Below are 22,590 nucleotides of genomic sequence, written 5' to 3' on the forward strand. Positions count from 1 at the left end.
GCCCAGAAACGTCTGCTCACCATGTCTTTCCTCTCTACTCAGCCCCTTCCTTAAAGCAGTGATTCAGGGCACCGGGAATATTCCTAAATGCCCTCTGAGGAGACCACTGACGTGAGTCCGCGGCTCCTTGGAGGAAGGTGTGCTGGGGTCCCCGGCAGGAGCTCAGGGTGTGCTGGCGGCCTCAGAGTCCCTGGGTCTCTAAAAGTGTGTGCTGCTCCTGATCCTGCCTCAGCACCCCACTGGTGCCTGGTCGGCCCTGAGTTCCAGGGAGTCCCCGGGGGCCCAAGCAGCACTCAAACGGGGTGCTGGGGGCACACTGTGGGGTCCCTGGGCCCGGGTCCTCCTCCCCAGGAAGCCCTCTGTTTCTGTCCCCAATCCCCCATGGCCCGCTGCGTGCCTACGGGCAAGCTCCTCAGCCTCTCTGTTTGCAGGTGGTCCCCTGCAGGCGGCCCCGGCCCGGGGGACAGGAGGACAGGACGGGCACGGGTCAAGAGCGGGGCTGGCACCGGGGCTGCGTCCTCGGGCTTCTCCGTCTAGCTGCGCCGCCTGCAGACAGCAGCGCCCACGCTCCGGGGAGCCTGCCGCGTGCTGGCCGCTCTCCCTCGTTGCCATGGCAAGAGAGAGCAGGAAGCCAGGCTCGCACCCGCGGCTCGCGGCCCTCCCCGCCCCCCAGGAGGCTCCCTGCCAACTCCAGGCGGAGGGGCTTCGGCACAGGGGCTGGGCTGTCCTCGCCCTCGGCTTCTCAGGCCCAGCCGGGCCCCAAGGGTCCTCACCCCGGCGGCGCCCGCGGAGAGCAGGGCCCTCAGACACCTGGGCGGGCTCAGCACCACGGCGTGTCCCATTTCTCAGCACGGGTCTCTCCCGGGAAAGAGTCCAGCCTGAGTCTAAGGTCGGCCCGAGACGGGTGACCTGTACGGACTGACGCGAGGAGCTGGGAGCGGGAGCACCGGAACCTCCAGCGAGGACAGGAGGGGCTGAGATCTGTGCAGGCCCAGGGTTCCTCAGGCCCTCTGTCCAATCCACCCATTGTATTCACTCGTAACACCGGATGACAGGCCGAGAATAAGGGACCGTGTCATCCCCACTTCATGGATAGGTAAACTGAGGCTCGGATAAGCAAAAAACAGGTCTGTGGTCAGACAGCTAGAATCCCTGGTCCAATTCCATCAGTCCAGGAACGCAATCTCCAAACTGCACTCTTACCCCAAGCTCAAGCTTCTGTTTTAAAGTCCTGCCTCCAGGCCTCCAGGCCCCCGTTGATGGGATGGGATGGGCTGTACGGTGGTTCCCAAAGATGGCAGGCCCTCATCCCAGAGCCTGCGCACCTGACCACATAATGAGAAAGGGTCTTTGCAGGTACGATTAAGGATCTTGACGTGGAGAGATTGTCTTGGATTCTCAAGGTGGGCTCTGAATCCAATCGCAGTGTCCTTGGAAAACAGAAGCCAAGAGACTCAGCACACAGAGGAGAAGCCACGTGAAGACGAGGCAGAGACGGGACGACGTGGCCACAAGCCAAGGACACCTGGAGCCCCTAGAAGCCGGAAGAGCAGGAAGGACCCTCCCCTGGAGCCTGCAGAGGGAGCACGGTGCTGCTGACAGCTGGATTTTGGACTTCTGGCCTCCACAGGGTGAGAGAATGAATTTCTGGTGTTGTCAGCCCCCCACCCCCACCCCAGCAACAGTGCAGGGAACAAAGGTGCAGACCCTGAGCAGTCCTACAGGGCTTCTGTCCAGCTCTGCCCACGTCTCTCATCATCCACCGTGTGCCCTGTGGGATCCTAAGACAGGGATCCGTTTCTCCAGTTGAGAACATTCCTCTGGGTCCCAGACACACATCCCCCAAACCGACTTCATGTTCCCATCCAGGTGTCTCAAGGACGTCTCAAGTACAACACGTCCGAGTGCGATCCCCCTTCCTCAACACACCCACGCCCTCCTCGAGGGTGTCCACTTGCCAGTGGTGCGGGGTCACGCTATCCTGCTTCTTCACACCCAGTAGCCATCCTGGGAGCCAATCGCGGTGACCCCACCTCCACAGCAGACATCTCCCTCCCATCCCACCTCAGCGTCCTCGCTGCGCATCCCTCCCGACACAGCCGCACCCCTTGGCTTCCTCTCCCACCGTCCCCCTCAAGCGGAGATCGGCCACGGCACCCTCTGTGCTCCAGGACACTCAGTCTTGACCAGGCACTTGTAGTGCTTCCGTCTCCCCGACTCCCTCCCTGCGTTCCCTGCCACCCTCCTTCACTCCTGGGGGAGGTGACCCAGCCAGAGCCCGAAAGCCTTCCCCCTGCTCTGCCTACAATGTGGGGATCAGACTCTCGCCTGTGGCACTAACGAGAACCCCGGCAGGACTGGTTGTGCCCCGGCTGTGGACCCCGATTCCCCAGGAGACCTCTGGCGGTGGCGGTACTCACAGATGGGTCACATCCTCCTCGGTCGGTGGAGGGCAGGGTCAGAGGCAGGCAGGGCTTGCTAGCCTTGTGCTCCTGGCCCAAGTTTGGGGACAGAGCATGAGGAAGCCAGAGGGCAAGGACCGTCACCACCCAGATGGCCGCACCGGCCAGGCAGGGAACAGGCTGGCCAGAGACCCCAGAGCGAGCGGCTCTCGGGGACCGGACGATCCAGCCCTGTGCTGTGGGGCACACACTCAGCTTCCCGACGGGGCACCTGGGCAACATCTGGCAAACATCTTCTCAGTAAAATCTGCTGAATGAGGCCCCTGCACGTGGGCCGGGCTCCCATTACAAACGGCCAGCATCCACGCTCCTGCTCAGGGCGCTGTGGGGCTGGAGCCTGGACCGAGCCCAGCCGGGGGTGCCAGCCTCCGGCCCGCCAGCCTGTCTGAGAAGACTCGGAGCTCCGGGAGCCACCGGAACGGCCAGCAGCTGGGAGCCCCACACCTGAGCAGGGATAGCCGGAAGGATGACTCGGTGGGCCTGACCAAGCATCCACACACAGCTCTTTCCCGTGGCCCCGGACACCCACGTGTACAGCTGGTCCCAGGCCGGGTGTCCCCACGAGCACCCCAGCCCCCGGGTGGAGCACCGGCTTGAGCGTCACCTCCCTCTCTCAAGTGGTCTCAGCCACCGGGGTGGCAGGCAAGAGGCCACAGACCCCACTCCTGGAAGAGCGTCAGGGAGCCGTCCCCTTACCCCTTAGACTGCCGTCATCAGGAGCCCAGACAGAGGTGGGAGGCGGACGCCAGTTTGAGGGCGGCCATAGCAAAACACCTCACACGGGCCGCTTCAACAGACGTTTATTTTCCCTCATTCTGGAGTCTGGACGTCTAAGACCAAGGTGTCTGCAGGGCTGGTGTCTCCCAAGGCCTCCCTCCTCCACGTGTAGACGGCTTTCCTCCCAGGGTCGTCCCACTGGGCGTGTGTGTCCCAGGCTCCTCTTCCTATAGGAACACCAGTATGCGACGAGGGCCCATCCTGAAGACTTCATTTTACCTTCGTTATCTCTTTAAAGAGCTTATGTCCACATTCTGAGGTGCTGGGGTTTAGGACCTCAAAAGAGGAACGTTGTCGATGGGGATGGGATTCCGCCCTCCGGAGGACCTGATCCCGGGACGAGGTCCCGGCTCCTCCCAAGCCGCTCACCTGTTCTCGGGAAGGTGGACCTGATCTCAAGGTCCCTGTCGTCTGACTTCTGTGGAGAGGACAGTGCTGGGAAGAGCCACACACAGGCCAGGAGTCAGGGACTCCGCCCGGTCTCAGAGCGCACCATAAAAGGAAACCGTGCCATTCTTCCAAATATAAGCTAAGCATTTTGCAGCGCTGGGCAGGTTCTCACCAGCAGCCTGCCCTGCGGGATCAGAAGCCGCACTGCGCCTGTGCGTTCCTGGGTCCCGGCTGGGGTGCAGCTCCTGGGCAGGACTAGGGCCCTTAGCGCCTCCTTCATTTCCCCACGAAATGGGTAGAGCACTTGCAACAGTGCATATTGTAGATGGACGTCTGCAGGGCCCACACACGAGTGGGGCCCACGTCGGCCACAACTGTAAGCAGCCATGCCCAGATCCTGTCCTCCAGACCAGCACCTCCGCTCTCTTCAGCTGCTTGTCAGCTGAGCTGCGCCATGCGTGTCCCGTTTCCATAAGAAGACAGACCGTAAGTCAGCGGTACGCCCTAGAAAACCTTGGCCTGTGAGTGCTGCATTTTTTTTGAATACACATCCCCCTAATCTTAAAATGCAGGCTCCTTCTAACAGACATCAAAGCAGGCTGATCTCCTCTTTTTTAGATCTGTGAGCACATGGCATATTCACATGCTTGCATCTGAGAGCAGGAGCTCCGGGCAGCTGGTCTCCACGGTGTGCGGGCTGGACAGGAGACAGATGTGTGCCCGGCCCGGGGTGGGACGCCTGTCAAACTGCCCTCGGAGCTCAGACGCACGAGAGGCGGATTCCGCTCCGTGGCGGGGAGGCCACAGAGGCGCTCGTCCGACGCCCGCCCAAGGGAGCGCCGCCCCTCGCAGGGCCGAGCATTCACCGTGCTGCCGTCCGCTTGCGGAGGGCGTGGACACCGTGGTTTGCTGAAATCAATCCCATTCCTTAAAATCACCACCGTCTGATGGAATCCATTACTGCTTGCCAAAATTAGAGGTCATTTTTAAAACTTCAGCTTAAAGCTCTACAACTGTCTGCTAAATTTAGACACACTGCTGATGAGCACCTAAATTCTCTCTCTGAACAGTATTGGCGTTCGTGGGGAGAAGAAGGAGCCGGGAGCTGGCTCGTCCCACCCAGGGAGCACTGAGAGCCGAGCTCCCGGGCGCCACAGCGAGTCCCACCTGCACCCGTTTGCACTCGCGCTCCCGCGCGGTTTCAGAGGAACTTGCAGACACGTAACGTGGCGACAACGTTTTACATGTGCTGGAAGGAAGACTGGATGGTTCTGCTTGAGGTGGAAGGGGAGACGTTTTCCTGGCTTTGGGGGACTGGGGCTGGGGGGCGGTGATGCCAGCCTAGCAGTAGGGGGTGGGTCGCGGTGGGCTGACCACACCCCCGCCCCCTGCAGCACACCCCGAAGGAGCCCCCTGCCAGCCAGGCCCCAGTGCAGATCAGGAGCCGGGAGAGGCCCAGGGACAGGAGGAGGGGCGGCTGGCCAGCACTCTGAGGCAGGGAGTGCTGGGGACGGCCTGGGGGCTGGAAAGTGAGACCTCAGTAAGCCTGCGAAGGTCAACAGAAAATCCAAGAAGACAGGAAATAATGTCTAAATACACTCGCCAAGGGCAGTACTCAGGGGCTCACTGAGGAGAGTGAGCAGACATCCAGAAAAGCTGGCCAGTCCCCACTGCTCCTCCGCCCTTTCTCTGACTCTTCCTCCTTTGCCCTCCTCCACCTCTTCTTCCTCCAGAGAACAGTGTTCCCTGTCCCCACCCCCACCAACCCCTCCACCACACCGCGGGGCCTGGGGTCCGGGGGCTTTCCCTGCAGGCCCTTCTCGCTCCTTCTAGGCCACGTGACCCACAGCCTTCCTTCAGCCCCTAGCTCCAATGTCCCTGGCTCAGGGACGCATGACCTCCATGACCTGCAGAGCCTCCTCCCCCCACAGCTTTGTGTGACTGTGTGATTGTGTGTGCTTCCCACAGGGGACTGTTTGTATCCATCACCACACCTTCCGCACCCACAGGATCCAAGGGCTGAGCCTGAGGCTGAAAGGATGCTGTTGACAAAAGGAGGGAAGGAGAGAAGAGGGAGGAGGGGAGGGAGAGAGGAGGGGGAAGGGAGGGGGGAGGGAGGAAGGGAGGGAGAGAAGGTGGGAAACAAGGGGACGAGGGGAAGGAGGAGGGGGAGGGAGGGAAAGAGGAAAGTGAGAGAGAGGGAGGAGGAGGGAGGGAGGCAGGAGGGAGGGAGGGAGGAGAGATGACATACCACAGACGAGGGCAGAGGGGTTCCGTCATTGCCAGAGATGTCCCTTCAGGACAGAGACCTGAGGGACAGGTTGGAGACTGCCCGGTTCCCTGCCACCCAAGTGTGCTTGTTCGGAATGCAGACTCCCAGGTCCCACCAAATCTGTATTTGGACAGATATGCATGATGTCCGGGGATTCATATGTACTTGAAGGTGTGACATGCACAAACCCAGGTCAAATTCTGGGTAAAGAGGTAAGGCACCATGCCATCATTAATGAGAAAAAACTCGAGTTCCAAGAGAGGCAAGACCTGCCCACGGCCAGGGAGCAGGGCGAGAACCCAGCCTGCCATCCCCCCCTTTGATGGGTAGCTCATGCACATGGGAGCAACTCAAGGTAGACACCTGGAGCCCTGTCAGATGAGAGAGGAGTTAGACACTGTGCCTCAAGGCAAGTGACAGGGAGACAGAGCTCAGCCCCAGCAGTCAGAGCCGACCTCCTGAAAGGAAGCACCTGCAAGGTGGCTCAGCCTATCACAGGAGCCTTGAGCCATGTGGTGGGACACAAGTCACAGCCCTCTTTCCTCCAATCATGAGGCAGGAACCAGTGTGGGACTGGTCATTTCCTCCAATCACATGACAAGGACCAGGAAGGGACTGGTCATTTCCTCCAATCACAAGGCAGGGACCAGTGTGGGACTGGCCAATTTCTCCAACCACATGACAAGGACCAGTGTGGGACTGGTCATTTCTTCCAATCACAAGGCAGGAACCAGTGTGGGACTGGTCATTTCCTCCAATCACAAGGCAGGGACTAGGGAGCGCGTGCATCGGAGAATAAGAAGAAAGCTCGGGGGAGGCAGTTTGTAGCTCGGACTAAAGCCTGTGTTAGACGGAAGCAGTGGGAGAAGGTGGAACGGGGCACTGATTCAAGGCAGAGATAGTTCAGAGGTTCAGACGTGGGCAAGACTTAAGATGATGAGAACCCAAGGATGGAGAAGGAGGGACACCTGCAGGAGAGTGGGGTTTGGGGCTGGGCCAGCAAGCAGGCAAGAGGGACTTCGGGATTCCAGCTCAGTGGATGCTTCCCAGGATGGAATGCAGACAGGGGCTGGTTTGGGATGAAGCCAAGACAAGCCTGGGTTGGTTGGTGGTTGCTGGCTGGTTTTGAGGCATCTGTGAGTCCCTCAAGTGGAGAGGCCCAGGGGCAGCTGGAAATGCAGATCTGGAGCTCTGCAGCGAAGTCAGGGGCAGACACAGATGTGGGGTCTTGGCGAGGGGGTGGCTACAGCCAGGGGTGACGCTGAGGCCCCCCGGGGACGGTGCCCAGGGTATGAGGAGTCCAAGCATGAAAACTGGGGAACAGAGAGAGAAAGGAGGTCAGGAAGGGATGGGTTACCTAGGAGAGAGTGGTAACTGGAAGCCAAAAGAGGATTTCCCTCAGGACAGAGAGGACACAGGTGTCTGACGATCCCGGGGTCAGTTAAGACAAGGTGTCCAGTGGTTTGGCACCTGGGTGGCTCCCGAGGCTCCCTCCAGCCTGGCTGCCTCATCCTCTTACCGGGGCACCTGCGTGTCTTCTCCCCCTTCTCTCTGGCCCCCTCACAGCCCAGAGATCTGGACGCACAACACAGCACGCCCAGGAATCCTTGCTGAATGAACGAGTGAGTCTAGGCATTGCAGCTTGCCGACGGCCGGGGACACTGCAGCAAGGCTCACCGCCTCGGTGAGGCGGGCCCCTCAGCTTCAGCTGGGCACAGACTCAGATGCTGTGGGGTGTCTGAGCCTGGGGGGCAGCGCCCCTGGGGGCATGGCAGGTGGAACATCGGAGAGCAGACTTCATATGTCAAGGCCGAGGCAGGTGCAGGCAGTCCGAGACACCTGCAAGGGCTCCAGATAGCTGGAGAGGATCTAAATGCTACCTCGTGCTCTTTCTCTGCCATATCAGGAATGCACGCACACACGTATGTGCACGCACATGTGCACACACTATCACGTGTGCGTGCTTGTGTGCACACGTGCCCACGCGTGCGTGCGTGCAAGAACATGTGTGCTATCGCATGTACACATGGATGCGGTCCCGTGGTTATGCACGTGGGCGTGTATGGCCCACACAGGTGCATGCTCGTACACGTGCGCTTACATGCACACACACACACAGCCCATAGCTTCGTGTCTCCGCCAGGGACGGGGGCCTCCCACCCCAGCCACAGATCCTCAGCAGCCTGGGAGAACCTTCCGGTTGCCCTGCCTGCCTTGCCTTGGCACAGGGCCTGCGAGCACTCACACACAGGGGCTCGCAGCCCTTTCCTGGCTGAGAGCTGCTCTCCTGTCATCTGGTCAAAGACGCTGACAAGCCCGGGCAGGTCGCCAACTTGGCCTCAACTCCACTTGGAGGCTGGACTGGCAGATAAATTGGTCCTGGAGCGGGGAGGAGGGGGAAAGCAAGAGGGGGGCCCAGAGGGAAGAATTCAAATTCATTTTTCTGCTAAACCGAACTCCAGCTCTCCAAGGCTCCCAGCTGTAGCTGGGAAGGTTGACAGGGCGCCAGCCGGGGAGCAGGCAGATGGTGTAGGAGGGGAGTGTGGGCCCAACAGGAGGGGCAGGGACCCTATCAGAATTGGGATGAAGCAGGAATCTGGAGGAACAGTTTGGCCTGCGGACCTCAGAGCATCTCTAGAGGCATGCTGGTGCATTCCGGTTCATTCCGGTTCTGTGAGAGCCAGAGGCAGTCAGAGCGAGCCCGAGAATCACTGACCTCTCGTCCTTACCACTGCGTGGGAGAGGACTGGCCCGCAGCTGGGGGCTGCCCGGACTGGCTCAGCAGGCGGCTCTGAGCTGTAGCCCTTGACAGAGTGGGGGCTGGCACCAGTGTGGCCATTTATAATCCAGAGAAGCAATTTGGACGTTCCAGAAAGAACGGGACTTCAAACCTCTCTTTTTCTGCCAATCCTCTTCCAGGAGAAATTGGGGCTTTAGGATGGATGTGTGCAGGGGCCTCCTCACCTCTCAGGTTACTGGATGGTAACATGCACCTGGTCCTCCTTCCAAGAGGCGAGGGCGGTCATTCCCTGCTAGTCCTGTGGTTATTTGTCTAAGTCTTAATATAGAAAACAAAACCCTTGCAGAAAGTGCTGAATCCCACTACCAGAGGGGACATCAGGGGACAATGGCCCGCCGCAGACCCAGGACATTGTGCGATGTTCCTATTTGCTTTGCAGGCGCCGTGAACACCCAGGGCAGAGCGCACTGTTGAAAGACAGATGTGGGGGTGCCGACCACAGAGGCCACTGGGTGCGCCTGCACCGTGTGGAGACGGCCCGTCTTCTGACACGTGCCTTCCTGTCACTGCGGGGGCGGCATCCGCCGGCCTGAAGGTGGGACAGCCCAGGCACTGAGCGTGCGAGCCAGGCCCAAGCATACAGCCTTCCGGCTTCCAGGCCTGGTTCCCATACTCTGCTTCTATCTTCAGCCTCTTTGGTTTTGGCCCAAGAACACTGTAGCCTGCCGGGGGTGTCTAGAATAAGTTGAGATCTAGGTGGGGCGTCAACACAGACATTCCACAAGCGAGAACAAAACATACAAAGTGGTATAAAAATCCTGTGTGTACGTGTGTTGCCGCACATGGTGTGTGTGTGTGTGTGTGCGTGCGCGTGCATGCAGAGGAGGTAACATCCATGTGCACACATTTGCACGGGTTGTTGCTAAGGACATGGAGACGCGTTCCCAGGAGGAGAGTATTCGCTGACGGCATGTGGGGGGGCGGGCAGAGAATTCCAGGAGCTTCCCAAACCCAGTGATTCCTGGTTCCCACCCCAAACAGACTCCTGGGGAGGCTTGGGCTGGGATCCCCCAGGAGGAAGAGGGAAAGTCTCTATCAGTGTACATCCATGCAAAGTTACCTGTCTTGGGTTGAAAACCAACACTGTCTATTGTGAAATCCCGGTTTGATGTCTTCTGGGCAGAGACACCCTGGGAGGGCAGGCCTCCAGCCCATGAGTGGCTCTGGACACACACAGTTCTTACAAATAGTGATTCAGTGAGTAAAACCTCATGAATAAACACATGGCACTGGACCCCCCTCAATCCCACCACCTCATGCAGATTTAAGGGGGCCAGACCTCCTCCAGTTTGCTTGAGCAAAACCATTTGAAAACGAGCATGAGAACGTGGCAGGAGGGGCCCCCCCAGGAAGCAGGGTGGACGTCTGCGGATGCTCCCACTGACGTGCGCTTGGAAAGGCGGGCGTGCCGTGCAGGACACGTAGACGGCCCCATCCCGCCCCAAGCATCCCCAAAGTGGCCACAGGCCTTCACCTTTGGCCTCCTCGTGAGTTCAAAGGCGTCAAGGCCTCTTTAACATATCTAAGCCCCTGAGCCCTTTCCTGCATCTCCATCCTAGGAATGAATGTTCAGGGTAGGAAAGGTGTTAGGGGCACGGGCCGTGCATGTCATGGGTCGAACTGTGTCCCCAAAAGTCACACTGAAGGCCCAACCCCCAGCACCTGGGAATGTGACCTTGTAGGGAAATAGGGTCTTTGCAGCCGCTCGCGTTCAGGTGAGGTCATTGGGTGGCCCTGATCCACCACGACTGGGGTCCCCACGGGAAGGAGAATGCCACGTGAAGACACGGACACGCAGGGAAGACGGCTGTGTGAGGACACGGGCAGAGATGCCGTGACGCAGCCACCAGCCCGGGATGGTCTGGGGCCACCAGAGGCTGGAGGAGGCAGAGAAGGGCTGTCCCCAGAGCGAGGGAGCGCAGCCCTGCCGACCCCTTGCCTTCCAGGCTCTGGGACGGCCATCCTAAGTGCCTGGCCAGTGGTGCTTGGATGTGGCAGTCCTGGGACACTAATCAGGTCGTAAACAAAAGCGCAATGCAGACGGAGAAGGCAGGAACCACACTTAGGGGTCCCTTTGGGAGGCCATATGATCCCAAATCCATCACAGTGCTGAAAGGGGGCTTGGTAGCAACACACCCAGAAGATGACCTCTGTGTCCAGCAGAGATTCATTAACACCAGCTACGTGTCGGCAGCTCAGGACGGGGGATCAGGAGGTCACAGCCCACCAACACCACAAACCGCTCTTTCCCCTCCGTGCTGGGACCTGGCCTCCCAGTCCATCTAGATTTGGGGGTGAGTCCGTGGATAAGACGAGTCGGCCCTCACCTCCTGCCCACTGGGAGTCCCAGGGTGGGTTAGTTATGTGTCGGGACAGCACTGAGACTGCAGCAGAGCCCCGCCGAAATCCCAGGCCCCACGTCCAGCTGCTGGGGCCGCAAGCAGAACAGGCCCCGCCTCGCTGCGGGCATCAGCTTCCTCGGCGGCCCCATCTAACCCCATCTAACCCTTACGAGAAGCCTTTAAAGTATGCGAATATGTTCCTTAAATCCTAAAACAGTCTGCAATACCAGCGCTGTCTTTATGTACTCATCACGGGCGTGAGGCTCCCGGGCGTGTGCTGAGGTTCGCGGGGCAGCGTGGGCAGCGGGCAAGGTCGCACGGGTGGGGAGGAGGCCGACCAGCAGCTGAGTGGCTCCTGTGGTTAAGTCACGCCTGAGGTCACGGCGGAGGAGGGGGGAGGGCCATCCCCGCCCCCGGGCCCGTCCTGGGGAGACAAGCAGCTCTGGGACAACGGGCCCTCTCTGTGGGGTCACGTAAAATGCAATGGGACACCCCAGTTTGGAAACATCAGAAACCCAAGAGGGAGGCCAAGCCTCCGCACCTGGGGCGGGAGCTTCCAGCCAGCCCACATCCACGCGGTGAGCCCAGCACGTGGGTGATGGGATGCCCACCGCGGGAGTGCGGTTGCCGTGTGGACAAGTCTGTGTGCTCACAGACACACACAGCTGTGCCCACACATCAAGGCCCCTTCCAGGGGCTCTGCCCGGTAGACCACTGGGGCTTTGCCCACAGACCGTGAGCCAGGATCCCGAGATACCCCCTCCCGGCTGAAAGCTCTCAGCAGGGGACAAACTTCCGTTCCACACGCAGGGCCGGCCTCGGTCTCCCACCGAGGCGAGACGCAGAGGTGTGGTAGTGGCCCCTTTCCCCAGCAAGGGAGCGGTGAGAGAGGAGGTGGTGAGGGCGAAGGGGCGGGGCGTGATGGAGAAGAGACAGCAGGTGCGCAGGGCGGGACTGATGCGGATCAAGCCCCTGGACCACGGGTGGAGTGTCCCAGGCTGGCGGAGAGGCACATCGGAGGTGGCTTCCCCGATCCTTCCTCCCGCACGGGCGGTATGGGGCTTGAGGAGACAACAGAGCCACAGCGTGGGCAGAGGCCAGCTCAGGGGTCAGCCAGGTTGGAACCGCCCCTCCTCGGCAGCCACAGGACAGCACAGCTGGTCTCCTGGGAAGCTGAGCAGACACCAAATATGTGTAGAGGGTGCAGTACAGACCTGTCCACCTAAGAACCACAGGGCAGCAGGCCACAAGCACCTGTGAGAGGCATGAAAGGGATGGAGCTGGTCAGTGCAACAGCACACCCCGTCTGTCTGTCCACGGCCGTCTGTCAGCTCACTCTACAGACATGCACTGTGCCCTCTGTGCAGGGCAGACGCTCCTCGACACGATTAAATACTCTCTCTCCCTGTCTCTTTCCATCTCTGTCTCTGTGTCTGTCTGTATCTCTCACACACGTGCACACACATGCACATGCACACAGGTGCACACAAATACATGTACCCGTGCACACACACACAAGCCTTGCACACGCACACACAACACGGGTACATATGTACTCACACAATTACATGTACATACACATGCACACACACATGTGCACACAAATACATACATGTGCCCGTGCACACACACATGCCTGTGCACACACATACACATCACAGGTACATGTGTACCCACACGTTTGCGTGTACGTGCACACACATGCACATGCACACAGGTGCACACACATACATGTGCCCGTGCACACACACATGCCTGTGCACACACATACACATCACAGGTACATGTGTACCCACACGTTTGCGTGTACGTGCACACACATGCACATGCACACAGGTGCACACACATACATGTACCCGTGCACACACATGCACATCACAGGTACATGTGTACCCACACGTTTGCATGTACGTGCACACACATGCACATACACACACGTGCACACACATACACAACCCACCTGCGCCTGTGTACACACCCCATGAGCGCACATACACACACACTGCTGTTGATTGCTGCAGGTTAATTTGCATTCCACGTGACCTCAGGGCATTCTCGGTGACAGAACCCTCCCCCTGGGACCAGGAAAGGAGGTATCCTCAGCAGAGCTAAGGACAAGGCACCTACATCTTTTCAAAGCTTTGATCCATTTTCCTTATTTTGAGTCAGTTTCAAACAAAAACCTCCCCTTTTTAAAATTCATTGCCCCTGTCCTCTCTAGGTGGTGGCAGCAAGATTCCACGGGAAGAATCCACAGGAGCAGGAGAAGCAAGCATGGGGTCTGGACCCTCCCAATCCCCGGCTGGGTCTGGGGGACATCCACTCATCCTTTAGAAGAACCAGCTCTTGAGGTCTTCCCTCGACCTCCATGCCCAGAACCTTCTCGGCTTCGCGTGGCATGCTCCCAGTAACCTAGGGTCTCGTGGGCTGCTCCGAAAGTGTGAATCAGGATCTGGAGCCCATCCTGAACGGATTCTGATGTGCCTGTCGGGGAGGCCTCTATACAACCTGGGCTGATGGCTGGCTCCCATGTAACCGCCCTTACCTGCCAGGGAAGACAAAAGGGCCTGGGGTGAAGAGGACGAGGCCCCGCCCCCTCACTGCAGGTCGGAAGCACCAGGACTGCAGATGCAGGCGGGGGCCTCGGCGTCTAAGCAGCGACCTCAGAGGGTGGGAGGTCAGCCTGCCACCCCGGCTTCTCGCTGTCGCAATCCTGCCTGGACACCCCGCTCTCCTGCGGCCTCTCCCAAAGGGCCCACGGGCTCCCATCTGCCTGGGTCTCAGAGGCCCACCCGCGGAGGCTGCTGGGAAGCCTCTTCCAGGGGCGCTCGGCCCTGGGACGCCATCCAAGTTGGCGTCTTCAGCGCAGAGCTGCGGGGATGGAGGCAGCTGGGCAGGCCTGCTAAGCCCAGATAAAGCCATGGAGCTGTGTGTGCCAGACGAGCTGGCTGCTGGATTCTCGCAGGTGATGGACGGGGTGGGCGCAGCAGGCCGGGGCTACCCCCAGGGATGGTGACGGGCAGGGGGTCACGGGCAGGTGGCGGCGGAGCAGGGCTCACGCACCCCCGGCTGCTCCAGGCTTCTCCTCCATGTCCTACAGGGAAGACCCGCAACCTCGAGGGAAGCAGGTTCCCAGAGCACCTGGCCGGTTCGGGCCCACGGCGGTTGGTGGCAGGGCCAGGCCCGGGGCCCGGGGGCCAGGCTGATTCTGCGTGCAGCTGTGCTTGTGCCCTCCCCAGTGGGGGGGTGGGGGGGATGGCAGCCTGACCTCTCTGTGCCTGTGAGCTGCAGGAAAGGCGCTCAGCACCACGACTGGCCCGCGCACGGATTTGTCCTGTTCACAGCGGGGCCTGCCCTCCACACACACGGGGCTGGGCAGGGTATCTCAGCTCCGCACCCATTTGCTCTGCCCCCCTGATCCACCTGCGCCCTCTGGCCTGACCTGGGTCCAGACCATGGGACGAGTCAGAGGGCCACGGGGGACAGCGGGAGGTCACCGGGCCCTTCAGCGCTCCCTCACTGCAGCCATCCCGGGCCCGTCCTTAGACCAAAGGACATCGGTCCTGGCAAGCGTCAGGACCGGGGTCGGCCAGCTTTCCCGGGTTTCTGGCCCTTCCACATGGCACCCTCGGGCTTGGGCGAGAGAGCCCTAGGCCCAGAGCCGCCCAGTGCTCCGCCCTCAGCCGGCTGTCCTGGAACACAGCCCATCACTCCCCTCAGGTACCAACTTGTGTCGCCTCCTGTTTGCTCCTGGAACTCTCTCCAATGGACACCTCATCCCATCTCCTTTCTGTTTGGACAGTTTGGACACCAGGTCCTAGAGGGGTAAAAGGGTTTGCCCAAAGTCACAAAGCAGGACAGTGACAAGGCTGTCCCTGTGCTCACCACGATTTTAGGGAAACCTGTGCTCACTCTGAGTCCCGTGTGTGAGTGTGTGTGTGCACAGCTGTGTGCAGATGCATGTGCATGTGCTTTGTGGGTGTGCACATGTGTGTAGGTGTGTACACACGTGGATGCGTGTTGTGTGTGCTGTAAGTGTGTGTGCATGTGTGCCCTTGAAGGTGTGCAGATCTGTGCACATGTGTTTGTGGGTGTGCATGTGTGCAAATGCATGTGTGTACATACATTTGTGTGTGTTCTTATGTGCTGCATGGGCGTGTCTTTGTGTGTGCACTCACATGTATGTGTGAAGTGGAGGGGGGCAGGCTTGTCCAGGATCAGGAATTCTGGGCCCAGAGTAAGGGGTGTGTCAGGCTCAGCTCCCCACTGAGTGAAAAGTGGGGGCCATCCTCCATCCTTCCCGTAGGATGCCTTTGTAACCAAGACAATCATGTCTGTTGTTATCAGCTCACTTGATTCTCAGCAAAATGCATCAAGGGTAGAAAGGAGACGTGTCCTTTCCATTGTTCTAAATGTAACGAAACAGGCCTGGAGAGTATGTGCCTGAGCTCACCCAGCCGCCGAGTAAGGAACGAGGAGCAGCATCAGCATGCTTCTCGCCTGTGCCCTGTGCGGCCCCCGGGGGGGCTGATCGTGTGGGGCGTGCAGGTGGAGGGGCTCACTCGAGGGCCGCTTCCTACCTTCACGTCCATCCGTAGCCACGTAACCCTGACCACGCTGAGCACACGCTTAGTTCACCCCGCGGCTCAGCCCAGCACCCTCTGGCAGAACCCAGGAGGGAAGAGAAAGAAGCCCAAGGAGAGACACAAAGAGGGAACGTCAGAGGCGATTCCCCAGGATGATGCAGAGCCACCAGCAGAAACAAACACCAAAAAGAGCTAGTGGAAGATCTTAACAGCAAAGCCTTCTCCAAATGAAGCATCTTTAATGTCCTAAGCGGATGTCATAAATTTCATTTCCTAATTTTAAACAGTCAAGCTTATCTTCCAGAAAGGTGTTTACAAGGCCAGGCATTTCGATTCAGAACACATCTTCCCGAGAAGGCCAGGGCACGCGCCGGGGAGGCTCAGAGGTTCTGGGATCCAGACGCGGGGCAGGACGGCGGGAGCAGATCTGAAGCCTCCTCCTCCCGCACTTCCTCCGCTCTGCTCCCCTCCCGTCCCTTCCCGCGTATTTCAGCAACACGCGTGTTAGCTCGAGCGACCCCAGAGACGCGAGCCTGTGATGCGTCGTTGCGACAGGGCCCGGGGCTGGACGTGGCCGCAGGCTGCGGGTCCCTCGGTGTCCGCATTGTTACTACGGTGCTCCTCTCGGTTTGTACACCGCGGTCCCGAGCAGGACCGTGATGCCCTCATCTGCCATAAACAAAGTCGCCAAGGTCACCTCTTGCACACCTGCCCCAGGCTTTGCTCTCCTGGGCTCCTGGGGAGGCCCTGCTGGGCTCCGGGCAGGGAGAGGTCGCCTGAGGTCCTGCTACGACCAAGCCCTTCTCCATGCTTATCACACACCAGGCGCTTGGCCCTCCACGTGGCAGCGGCCCTCCCAGCAACAGCACGAGCTTGATGATGTCGTGCTCGTTCTGCAGATGAAGACACGGAGGCGCCAAGTGGCCAAGTAACCAGACTCACAGATCCTGCTTCGATCCCAGGTGCTCGCTCGTCCCAGCCACCCCAGGAGGCCAGAGCTCCCCAGGCGAGGATTCGCTGCTCCGCGGGACAAGACTCTGTGACACGTTTCCCTCCGGGTCCCCGGCAAAAACTGAGGGGCACAGACAAGCTAGACTCCCCTCCCCGTTCCAGGGAAGCCCAAGGATGCAGGACTTTGCTAGAAGCAGCTTACCTGGGCCACGTGGAGATGGTAATTATTCAGCCAAAGGAAACACGGCCCCACCACGGACGCACGGATGGCGCTGGAACGGACAAGAAACAGTAAGGAACTGGACACCTTCCCTTTGACCGCCTTAACCCCGAGATTTGCTGCTTCTGGACACGGCCTACCACACTGACACGTTCCGCCGCAGATCTCTGGGCAGATTGGAGGGCGGCTCTGAGCACAATGGGGGGCACCCCTGGACGCACTCAGCGCCGTCCACGCACCACTGCAAACCTGCTAATAACTGGTCAGCCATCGCTCTGGACCTTCATTAAGCCGACGAGACTGCGCCCCAAATCCGCCCCCCCATGCCTGCTTGTGAATTCCACTTGCCACTGACACCTTATGGCCCAGGAGAACAGCGGGCTTCCAGATAGCGTTCTTGGTGAGCGCAATCACCCCAGTGACCCCCCCCCCGACTCCTGTTCAGCAGGGAAAACCCCTGGAAACTCCTACACCCCCAGGAAGTCAGGGGCCCCACCCAAGGTCGAGCCCAGAGCCTCTCCACCAGGCCAGGCTTGGAGCACAGGGCCCCGCATCCAGCTGAGCGGCCCCCGGAGAAGGGCCCACCGCCCTGGATTGTCCCAGGGCCCCCCAGCTCTCTGCTGGGAAGCCCCGGGCTGTGCAGACAACAGAACCTATGGTTTATGTGGAAAGGAGAGCTGATCAGCCCGTCATCCCTGGGAGCTCACCCAGGGACAGCTCTGCCTCTGAGCACAGGAGCCTTGCTGTGTAGACGGGGAGGTTCAGAAAGGACCTCCCACTGCACCAAACCCAGCCATACCAGGTCACGGGAGCACGGGTGAGCCACATGCACACACCCCCCCACTGCTCCCCAGGGGCGGGTGGGTACACGCATGTGCACATACACATGCACACACACTCACTCCCCCACACCAGGTGCACTTCGCTAGAGGAGCTAGATCTCGTGCTTTTTTGTTTTGCTTCGGAAGCACCAACAGCCCTCTGGTGCCCACCTCCCCTGCTGCCAACAGCTGCCCGCTTCACCTTCCTCCTCCCTCCCGTGCCCAGGGCCCAGCACCTGTGGGAGCCGAGGAGGCAGGGAAAGCAGAAGGAAGGCAGACAAAAGAGTCAGTTAGCTGAGACGGAAGCCGGGTGCACATGGACACAGAGCACTAGGGCCGCCTCTGGCCAGAGCTGGGGTGCAGCCAGGGCCTGGTGGAGAGCCAGCCAGGGAAGGTGGGCTGAGGGAGAGCCAGCATGGGAGGGAGGATGGGGCCTCCCAGCAGGGGAATAACGGGGGTGCCTGGAGGAGTTGGGGAGCCAGGAGGGGCCCCGGGGACACCACCCAGGGCACAGCCACAGGCGGGGTGCTCACAGGCCTGGCCAGGCTTGGGGGCCCAGACCCCCCCTCCCAAGCTGTCCCCGAAGAACACCAGGCTGGACGTGCTCAGAGCAGGCCAGCCCTGGGTCTTCCACACCAGCTGCTATAACAGCACATCCGACCTGCCCCGACTGCTCGGGGCCCAGACCGTCCCCAGGACACGTCACCGAGCCTGCGCACTCACGCTCGCAGGCACGCCCCCCTGCCCGCCCTGCCTGGGCTCTGCAAGGCCCTCAACGCCCTCCTCCCCATGCCCTACACAAGGTTCTTTCCTAAAGGATTGCTTGCTCGCTTGCTTTTTTACTGGCACTTTTTTATTTGCTTGCTTTTTCTTTTATTTTTAGAGCAGTTTTACATTCAAGAGAAACTGAGATTCAGGAAGGTACCCAGATTGCCCACACACCCTGCCCACAGCCCTGCACCTGCTCCCCGCCCTCGGTGTCCCCCAGCAGAGGGGACGGAGGCCACAGCTCACCTTAGGTCTCACTCCTGGCGGTGTCCACTCCACGGGTTTGAGCAAATGCATAATGATGCATCCACCATCACTTTGTCTCTGTCTTTCTGCCTCTCCCTCTTCTTTCTTTCCTTTCTTTTTAAACTTTTTAGTTCCCTGCTCTAAACTCTACCCCGCCCCCAGCCCACAATCAGGAGAAACCCCCGGGCCCTTCAGGCTCATGCTCTGGAACCTTCCCAGCCTGCTTTCTCTCCGCTGGCCCTAAAGAAGTTGATTTAATTTATGTCCAGAACTGGGATGTTTGTGAGTGGACAGAGGACAGCGTGCTCTTAGTCATTGTTCTGGAACAACCGACGTGCGTTAGCCCCGGGGAAGCAGGCCCTGCAGCACCGCACGCACGCACGGCCCACGCACCCCGGAGCTCCCCGGGCTCCGACCGGAGCGCAGGTGTCTGCGCCCACCTGGGCAGCCCTCGCTCGCCCCCACCCACAGCGGAGCGAGAAGTGCTCCCTAGTCTCTGGGGAGGCCGGAGAACCCAGCTCCGGTCGCTGAAGCTAGACCTTGTGCCAGGGCTTGCCTGCGAGGCCCCTGCTCACGGCGCCTGGAAGCCCCCGGGGCCAAGCGCGGAGGCAACAATGGAGGGACTCCTGGCCTGCAGGGAGCTGCCGGCAGCCCTGCTGTCCCCACATCCTCCCGCGCCTCCCCAGCCTCCTGAGGACAGACAGACAGACGGTGTGCTCCTTTGTCAATGATCGTTGGCTCAACTGCTCATCCTGGTGCCCCTGATAAAATTTCTGAGCCAAACACCTCATCCTCCAATGGAGGAGTAACCTAAATAAACGTGGGACCAGGGGTCTTGCCTATCAGAGCTGGAGGACAAGAGTCCCTCGGCCTGTCTCTCCCTTCACAGGTGGGCAGATCACCTGCACTTGACCGTGACCAGCAGCCGGACACCTGCCAAGGTTCCACGGCACACCACTCCAGGGCGACTCAGGACAGAATCGGGCTCCTATAACACCCCCCCCCCGCACCCCTACTGGGGCCCCCAGCTCTGCAGGAAGTCTCTGTCGTAGTGTGTGGAAGGGGAACCAGCCAGTGGGGGGCTCCTTCTCAGAACAGGTGCTCACAGGCAAGTCCCAGGTGCTCACCTGGGAGCTGGGGCGCGACCCTTCCCCAGGGCTGGGTGACAAGACCCCCTTGCAAAGCTTTCTCCTGCCACAGAACGGCGTCCTGGAGGTTTTCTGAATATATCTCTCACTCAGGGCTCTGCATATTTTCCCAGGCTGTGCCTGAGGCCGGGCCCCTACCCCCTTTCTAGTCAATTCTGTTCATTCCTCAGAGTTAAGCACAGGCCCACCTCCTCCCCCTGGACCTCTTTCCGGACCCCTCCTCCTCCCCCAGAGTATGAAGAGGGCCCAGTGGCCTCGGCTGCCTGTGTCACACCTTCTTGGTGTCGGCTTCGCTTCTCCACCTGCAGAGGGCCTGCCTTCACAAGGCACCCAGGTCGGCCCCCAGCTCGGCCCCCAGGTCGGCCCCCAGCTCGGCCCCCAGGTCGGCACCCAGCTCGGCCCCCAGCTCGGCCCCCAGGTCGGCCCCCAGCTCGGCCCCCAGCTCGGCCCCCAGCTCGGCCCCCAGGTCAGCCCCCAGCTCGGCCCCCAGCTCGGCCCCCAGCGCGGCCCCCAGGTCGGCCCCCAGGTCAGCCCCGAGGTCGGCCCCCAGCTCGGCCCCCAGCTCGGCCCCCAGCTCAGCCCCCAGGTCCGCCCCCAGCTCGGCCCCCAGCTCGGCCCCCAGCTCGGCCCCCAGGTCGGCCCCGAGGTCGGCCCCCAGGTCGGCACGCTGGTCAGCATAGCGAGGCAGGGGCAGGGGCTCGGGGGCTCCCGGCTAAAGGAGCTCATTATTTCAGGATTCTGCAACACACAGAACCAGACATCACTGTTGTTCTGAGGGGGAGTTGGAGACGGGGCCTTTCTGCACAGAATTATGAAGCTGTGTAGATATGGACGCGGACGCGCGTCCCCACTCCCCTCCCCGACCCCTGCCTGCCCCCAGGGCCTCCTGTCTCCGGGCCCCCTAAAGGTCTGCTAACAGCACTCTGTGACGCCCGCAGGGGACCTGCATTTTAAAGAGCCAAGCCTTTACTAGTCGCAAGACTTTATTTCTGTGAGGGTAAATTGCCATCATTATCCAGGGTGGAAGAATGTTCTAAAGGGGCCGCCGTCTCCCCTAAAATCACACCCCATGAACAGGCCCCGGTTGTACCAGGAGTGAAGTTAACCCATTGTGAAGGCTTGGGACACCTTTCTTAATGGCTTCTTTTTTTTTTTTCATTTTAAACCTGTAACGACCTAACAGGCCTGCTGTGGGCGTGGGGTGGGGAGAGGACATCAGGTCACTGAAGGGCTCCCCAGACCCAGGCCCCTCTGTGATGGCCGTCTCTCCTGGGAACACCCCAGGCTCTCAGATCAGTAGGGAACTACTCCCCGACCTCAGCTCTCGCTGACCCACCAGATCACCAACAGTTATTTTTGAATATAGACCTGTGTATGGTCACTGCTCCACTCTCTTCCTTCAGGGACCCCCTCAGAAGCTCTGCCCCCCCCGGACCTGGCCTTCCCGTCCTGCACACTTGCCTTACCATGGAGATCCCGGGAGGCGCCCCAAGAGGACAGAGTTGGGGATCCAGCCAGTGGAGATGGAGACGGTCATCCTGGGCAGGAGGAACGAGTGTGGACGGCCCAGGAGGCGGCGGAGAAAGGAGCAGGACGAGGGACAGAGCTAGGAGGGCAGGCGGCCCTCAGCCTGGACCCTGACAACCACGGGCAGCAAATCTGGGCTTTGCACAGAGGTCCCACGCCCTGGTTCGGGCTTCCCTGCTGCCCACCGCGTGGTTTCTCCTTACCAACACGGTCCCGCTGCCCCTCTGTGGCCAGGCTGGCCACTGACAATTCTGGAGACTCGTGTGGCCACGTGAGAGCGAGGACGAGTCAGGGACAGTCCGGGCGCCCAGGCCGGGAAGCAGGCAGTGCTGCGGGGCCGTGGCCGTGGCCGTGGCCGTGGGCGTGGGCTGGAGCACTGGCAGGACTTCAGTGAGGGGGACAGGCTGGGTCTGTAGAGGGTGGAAGACGGCAGGGTGTGGGACGCTGGAGGAAGAGCCGGAGGACGGGGCCCAGGGAAGACATTCGAGGCTTGATGAGGGCACGGGGTAAAGGGGCAGCACTGATCTGGGTGGGACACCCCTGAAACGTGTGTATCAGCCCTCCTCAGGCACAGCGATGCCGCGTGACCAGCTGCCCACCACTCCTGCAGCTCCCGGGGGCTTGGCCGGCAGACCACTCAGGGGGCGGGTCCGTGGTCGGCTGGGTGGCTCTGGCGGTGTCTCCCCTCCTCCTTGAACCAGGAGGCTAGCGTTGTGAGCTGAGCTGTGCCCCCTCCCCAGAGCCTGCGTCCAAGTCCTAACCACTAGTACCTGCGAATGTCCCCTTATTGGGAAACAGGGTCTTTGCAGCCGCTTGCATCAGGTGAGGTCACCCGGTGGCTCTGATCCACCACGACGTGAAGACACGGACACTCAGGGAAGACGGCCGCGTGAGGACACAGGAGAGATGCCGTGACGCAGCCACCAGCCCGGGATGGTCTGGGGCCACCAGAGCCTGGAAGAGGCAGAGAAGGGCTGTCCCCAGAGCGAGGGAGCGCGGCCCTGCCCACACCTTGATCTCGGGCCGTGGCTTCCAGAACCTGAGAAAATCCCTCCCGCCCCACCCGTGCTGGTGCTGGGTCCTGACAGCCCGGCCTGTTCGCGCCGCAGGAGAGGAAGCAGAAGCTCGGGGCTCTGAAGGCACGTGGCTTGGATCCGGAAACGGCCGCTTCCGCCCACGTGCGCCGGGCAGTCGAGGCTGGGAGAGCACTCTGCTCCAAGTCACGGTGTGTAGGTGAAGACAGGATGAGCCACGTTCTCAACCACGTCTCGGTGGCTCCC

General features: G+C 60.5%; 1 long non-coding RNA gene across 4 annotated transcripts in view; it reads right to left on the reverse strand.

Annotated features, from left to right (window-relative positions):
- The window catches only part of LOC118524088 (uncharacterized), a 34,413-nt gene extending 12,076 nt beyond the window's left edge, over positions 1 to 22,337 (reverse strand). Inside the window, exons 1-3 of one of the 4 annotated variants that reach the window (XR_013441561.1) lie at positions 22,081 to 22,337; positions 16,783 to 16,852; positions 15,857 to 16,522 (exon numbers count right to left, since the gene is read on the reverse strand). This is a non-coding gene — a long non-coding RNA (uncharacterized LOC118524088). Of the gene's footprint in view, positions 1 to 3,158; positions 4,323 to 15,856; positions 16,523 to 16,782; positions 16,853 to 17,857; positions 18,023 to 22,080 lie in introns of those variants that run through there. The other 3 variants (XR_013441560.1, XR_004911425.2, XR_004911420.2) reach the window with 3 other exon arrangements.
- Between the last annotated feature and the right edge of the window lie 253 nt (positions 22,338 to 22,590).

This window comes from Halichoerus grypus, chromosome 10 (genome assembly GCF_964656455.1).
Source record: "Halichoerus grypus chromosome 10, mHalGry1.hap1.1, whole genome shotgun sequence".
NCBI lineage: Eukaryota > Metazoa > Chordata > Mammalia > Carnivora > Phocidae > Halichoerus > Halichoerus grypus.